Source organism: Cebus imitator, unplaced genomic scaffold (assembly GCF_001604975.1).
Source record: "Cebus imitator isolate Cc_AM_T3 unplaced genomic scaffold, Cebus_imitator-1.0 Scaffold311, whole genome shotgun sequence".
Lineage (NCBI taxonomy): Eukaryota > Metazoa > Chordata > Mammalia > Primates > Cebidae > Cebus > Cebus imitator.
The window spans coordinates 4,009,580-4,015,579 of record NW_016107626.1 but is presented as its reverse complement, the minus strand read 5'-3'; the positions used below and the strand labels follow the sequence as shown (position 1 = coordinate 4,015,579).

At 52.5% G+C, this 6,000-nt stretch overlaps 1 protein-coding gene across 9 annotated transcripts in view; it reads left to right on the top strand.

Annotated features, from left to right (window-relative positions):
• DIDO1 (death inducer-obliterator 1) overlaps nt 1-6,000 on the top strand; it is a 60,051-nt gene that overhangs the window by 7,969 nt on the left and 46,082 nt on the right. For 3 of the 9 annotated variants that reach the window (XM_037729580.1, XM_017503503.2, XM_037729582.1), the window contains exon 1: nt 3,274-3,395. The exons of 3 other annotated variants lie outside the window; for them this stretch is intronic. The gene's annotated coding sequence lies outside the window, so the exon portion shown is untranslated. Of the gene's footprint in view, nt 1-3,273; nt 3,396-3,593; nt 3,687-6,000 lie in introns of those variants that run through there. 3 more of the 9 variants (XM_017503506.2, XM_037729581.1, XM_017503505.2) reach the window with 3 other exon arrangements.

Sequence of the window (6,000 nt, the reverse complement as noted above, 5' to 3'; positions counted from 1 at the left end):
TTCAAGCGATTCCCCTTGCTGCAGCCTCCCGAGTAGCTGAGATTACAGGCGCCTGCCACCACGCCTGGCTATTTTTCTATTTTTAGAGATGGGGTTTTACCATGTTGGCCAGGCTGGTCTTGAACTCAGGACCTCAGGTAATCCACCCGCCTCAGCCTCCCAGAGTGCTGGGATTACAGGCATGAACCACGTGCCCGGAAGATCTGGTTAATATTATTTAAAGGAGCCAAAGACAGTGCTTTACTGTTTGCTTTGAGGGGAAGTAGCAGCCAATCTGATTGTGACACCTTTTAGCATTGGCGAGTTGATTTATCTAAAGTGAACTGTTACAGTTAGCTGCCCTTATACAATGTAGAAGTAATGAAAATTCATCCGTTTCTCAAAAAAAAAAAGCACACACAGTGGTTGAAGTTTTTGTTGGCAATAAGAAAACAGTAGGCATATATATATGTGTACACACACACACACTTACACACTTTTTTCCGCCCTGGGAATCCACGTTCTCCTCCTGGGTAAAGGAGAGGGTTGTGTTATGTGATTCCTTTTTCCTGCCCCAACTGACTGGCGACGCAGCCCCAGCGCGCCGGGCACTGAGGTCCTGGAGCGCGGCGTGAGAGGCCTGGTGCGCAGACACAGCCCAGGACCGGGCCGATCTCCCGCCAGAAGGGACAATGCTCCGGCCGGGTCGCGGGCCTGAGGCGCAGCCCTGCAGGCCTCCATCCAGGCTCGCCTGAAGTCTGCGGGAATCTTGCGGGCGTCCTCCCGAGCAGGCAGAGGAGGAGCCCAGCGCCGAGGCCCGGGCGCGCCCCACCCCCTCGCCGTGTCCCTCCCCCGCTTCTCCCCTCTCGAAGGCCGAGACCTGGACGCTGCCCGGTGGCCTCGGCCGGGCCCCTGTCCTTGGCGGCTGCCTCTGAATCGCAGGTGAGAATAGAACCTGACACGGTCCGGCTTCCGGTTCTTGGAGAGGGCGGGACGTCTCCGCAGAGAGAACTGTGCGGAATCTGGAAGGCTGGTGCGCCTTCGCTTTCTCGGGACTACGTGAAATGAAATAAAGCCGGCTGCCTGCTTGAGTATTTTTGTCATAGTATTTTTATTTTGGGATCAGGGTATTGTGCTCCGGAACCTGAGTCCCAATGAAGGAGGCTTGTAAGCCCTGAAAGCTATTTTTATTTTTTTTTTAAAGAATTGCTGAGTTTCCGGAATTGTACTTTCAAAACTTTCCCTAAACTTAGCGTGGCATGGGGTGGCAGAAACTGGTGTCTACACATTACAGAAGGGCACTGTTGACACCTGTTTGTGATGCACATGGTGTTTTCCCCATGGACCACCTATTAAGCTTCCTGCTGGAGGGCCCTTCCTGCTTTCCGGCCCACATCCTGTTGTAAATCGGTGCTACTTGTGGGGTTTTGTTTGGGGATTGAGGATATTTAAGGAAAAATGTATTGAAACAAGAAGACTTTGTTTACTCCTTTGGGTTTTACTTTTTAAATAAATTAGGTTAGGAAGAAGTATTATTTTGCTAGTGGAGTTCAAATGCACATACCCAGACTGTAGTTTCTCCAAATGCCTTTCTCACCAGGGAGGGGGGAGCTCCCAGGTAAACTGGGATAGAGCTGACTTCGTCACCTCATAGGTGGGGAAGGCCAAGATGGATAGTCTGGCCAGGTGTTCACAGGAGAGCCAGCTTCTGCTGGGGGTGGGGGAGGAGAGCCAGAGGCAGGTTCCAGTATCCTCTGGACTTGCTGCAAGAAAGGCATTCTGCCGATTGCTGCGCACTGCGGTGAGCTGAGTGAGGCTTCCCTTCCCTCATGCTTTCCTTCGTTTTTCCTTCTGTCCACTTGGTTTTCTTGTTCCTGAGCCGCCTTGTGCACACTTTCCATCTGTCTCCCTGAGTGCCCAGCCTGAAACTGCACCCAAGAATTAAAATCTCATAAAATCTCACCGTCTTGCAGAAGGAAATTGCTGCTGGTTTAAAGATCCGAGCTAAAGAGGCAGTGGCATTTAGAGAGCGCCTCTTGTAGGGAGGCCTCACCTGAGCCCTCCTTTTACAGAGAGCTTGCCCCAGATCACACTGCTTGTTAAAGGTGGTCTCAACCCCATCTGTCTTCTAAGCTTCCCATTGCCCCGTGCCTGAGAGCAGGAACCTCTCTTCGGAACTTGAAGACACAAGCAAGATGGAAGACTGTCGTCAAGTTCATCCTGCCAGATTCCATTAATGTAGTCCTAATGGGTCACACCAGCCTAAACAAGCTGTGTTGTATTCCTTTGAAGAAAACTAAGTCAGCCTCAGAAACTGGCAGACCATAATCTTCAGAGGTGTTATTGAAAAGCACACCTGCCTCAAAGCCCCTGTTCACCCACGGGAGTATCGCAGAAGCCTCTGTATTAGGGGCGGGTTTACAGCACTCTGGGTTCCTTTTGCTCTTGGCCACGGCTGACGCCAAAGGCTAGATGTCCCTGCTTCCAGGTAGTGTGTCACTGTTCACAGAAGTGGAAGCAAGTAATGAGACAACGCCCCCTCCTGCCACGTTCCTGGGTATCTGGGGATAGACAGGTGCTGGCGTGTCACTGTAGTCATTCTTGAGCGAACTGAACACAATCCACATGGAAGGCTGGCTTTATCATAACTCACTTCCCCTCTCTTGATAGTAAATGTCTAATCGTTTCCTCCAACCCCTGTGGGAAAACATGCCCAGGCTTTCTGAGTTCCAGCTCCTGGTAAGTAGTTCTGAGTGTAGGATTGACATGGTGGGAGGAGGCAGAGATTTGGGGACCACACCGCCAAGGACCCTGGGGCCTAGACGTCCAGAGTGCCCGCCTCCCTTCCTCTTCCCCACGCTCACGCCAGGACCTCGCTGCTGGCTGTGCTCGGTGCACTCCCAGCCGAGGCCGTCAGGGACTTGGAGTTTGAGAAATACAGTTTGGAAGAGAAAACCTGGGCCTTTTCTCTGTCCTCCCCCGCCCCACACCTCTTGAAAGTTTAACCTAGGGGCTTCCTATCCCCAACGACGAGAAGGGCTTAGCAGTCTTAAGAGCGAAATTCTGGGGGAGTGCAGCCCTTTGGGGTTGGCACGCACCCTTCGCAAGGGCAGTGCCCCAGCTTTCACCCTTGGGGTCAGGGAAATAAGGTGTCCACGAAGGATGCTACCAAGTCTTCGTCGGTGCACATCCGAAGGGCGCGCCCGGAGTGCTGGTGGGGAAGGCAGGCGCATGCGCGCAGTGCGGGGCCGGGCTTTCCAGCCCGGGGCGCCTCTCTAGCCCTACGCCGTCTCGGTGGCCTGCCTCGTCCTCCGCCCGCCGCGCGGGGGCGCCGCTCTAGCCCCACGCCGTCTCGGTGGCCGGCCGCCCATTCCGCGGCGTTCGGGGAAATGGCTGCGGGAACCTAGAGGCCTGCGGTAAGTGGCGTCCCGTGCGCCGGGTAGAGGAGCCGGCCGCCCCTTGGGCCGCCTTCGGGAGCGGGGCGGGGCCGGCGTCGGAGCGCGGCCGGCGAGAGCCGCGGATTCCGCACAGGCCGCTCCCGCCGAGAAGATGGCGGCCGCGGAAGCGAGCGAGCGAGCGAGCGGGAGGGGCCGGGTCAGAGCCGGCGCGGGCCTCCGAAGTCGGCCCCGGCGGGCACTCAGTGGTCGTGGCTGGGACGGTTTCGAGGGTAGGAGTCGAGGCGGCCGCCCGCGGGAAGGAGCGGAGAGGTAGCCTGGGCGAGTGCGGCCGGGGGCGGGGGGCTGCGGAGCTTTTAAGCGCCGCTGGTTTCTCTGGGCATCCTTGGGGGCCTCGGCACTTCCTCCCGCGCCCTGGGTGCGGTCGGGGTGGCCGGCTCGGCCTCTGGCGTGCCCCCTGGGCGTTCCGGCACTGCGGGGCGGCGGGCGCTGCAGGAAGGGCGAAGAGCGCGGGTTCGCTTCCTGAAGAGTGTGTCCTTCGCTCCCCGCGCTGGTCGTCAGGGTTTTTGTGGAATCGTTTGTTGCGTGGGGTGTACTGGCCGTATTTGTGACACATTTTGCCCTCCAGTGATCTTGGAAGCCGGAAGGACCAGTTCTTGTGCTTGGCATGCCGGTGCTGCCTCCGCTGCGGTTCGGGCCCCTCGTCGCCTCTCTGGGACAGTGGAGGTCAGGGCCGGGCTTTCGGCTCTAAATAAAGCACCTTAATATGTAAGCTTAAAGTTTGGGCCATGGGCAGCAGTAGCTTACTGCGCTGTCGCTTATTGAAAATACTCTTAACTTGTTTCTGGGCCATCGATATCTATGTTTTCTGTCTGCTGATGGAATCAGACTTGAGCCTAGTGTCCTCAGGGACTTGAGGAAAAGGCAGATCGCAGCGTCTTCTCGGTGTATTCACATAACCTTGTTGTACCCTGTGTTCCATGGTTTTCCTAGGGCCACATATGACTTTGTTGAGACACACTTCTGAGAAAGGCGCTTAGTACTAAACAGTCTTTTTTTTTTTTTTTTTTTTTTTTTAATGGACATTCATTGCATACCGTGTTAGCACGAGGGTACAGCAGTGACCAAGCTGGCCCCTGTCCCAGTCCTTCGGGAGACAAGTTCACTGGGGAGCTTGAGAGGTTATTCCAACTCCTTCCTTTAAATCAGGTGTTGCCAACCCATTTACCCTAGAGCGCAGAGCTCTTTAGTGGCTCTTTGGGTTGATGTTTGTATATGTATGTGTGTCTATTTTACTATTTTCCCATTTTAAGCACAGCATAGACATCTCAGAAATGTAACCCCGGAACACAGCCCTGTTGTGAAACTCCCTGCCTAATGCACACTTGTTTTCCTGCTTGCTGTGTACATGGGGAGGAGATATTTGTTCTTGTAGACTTGTTTCAACAAGTTTCATGAGTGAGATGCCTCTTACCTTGTTTTGGAAAAGCGAGTATCTTGAGTTTCTTCAGGCTTTCCACCAAAGGCTGTCCTTTGTTAGTATTTGATTGAATTCAGAATATGTCAAACAGCGAGTTGTGCTGTGATGAGAAGACAGGGCACAAAAGATAATTTGCGATTGACTGCCCAGCTGGTACCCATGGTTACCAGACAGCCTAGCCATGCTGCATGTATATGTGTGAGCATCACAATGACTTGTTCAGGACGTGTGTGTCATCAGGTGGGCCTTAAAGGGTGGTGAGTTTCCTTCTTATAAGGGAGGGAGTGATTGGAATGGGCATTGGCTCCCGTTTTGTTTGGTTTTCAGGTTCTCCTGTTGATACTGTGAGTTTTTCTACAGCCTTAGGGTCATAAACCCCTTGAGGTCAGTTCTGTGGAGCCCAATGGAGTGCTGCTCTTCAGCGTTTATTTTTAACCTGTGCCAAGTCTTCATTGTTTGGTATCTCCGTAAACAGGATACATTTTTCTTTTTTTGTATGCCTGTCCCATGATGCCAGGTGCCTTCTTTTTGGCCCTTGAAGAGCAAAGATTGAATGTGTTTAACAGGCGACTCCTTGCTACCTGTGGGCCCCTGCAGTGTGTCTGATCTCTCTTGGGCGGGCGGGCTCAGAAGACAACCAGGAAGTTTCCTCTAAACAGTTTCCCACTCACGTTTCTTATTTAAGTGATGGGGCCTTTACAGTGGATATCTGAGCTCTGCCTCTTTATGGCTAGTGTCAAATGACGTATGTTAATTGCATTACAAAGGTTATGTGATTAACAGTTAACGGAAACATTCGGGAAGAGGAGGTCAAAGAACAAAGTCCGAATTGCTCATGTCATGTAAGTGTACACACTATTCTGTGAGACAGTCTGTGCTGCCTAGGCCTCATTTTTTTTTGAGTAGTAATTTTGAGGGTAAGTTGTTATATGAAGTTGAGTTGGTAATTGTGCATATTTTAAAAAGAGTTCTGTAACAATGACCGTAAAACTTAATAGGTGGTACTTGATGGTATGTAACTTGTAAAGCAGGCATTTCTCTTCTTGGGTGTCAAACTTAGATGGCGTGGTTTTGTTTTACATGTGCTAATGGAGACGTTTGCATGATATTTAACATACTTTTTGTTGTTTTATTTTTGTTTTGTTG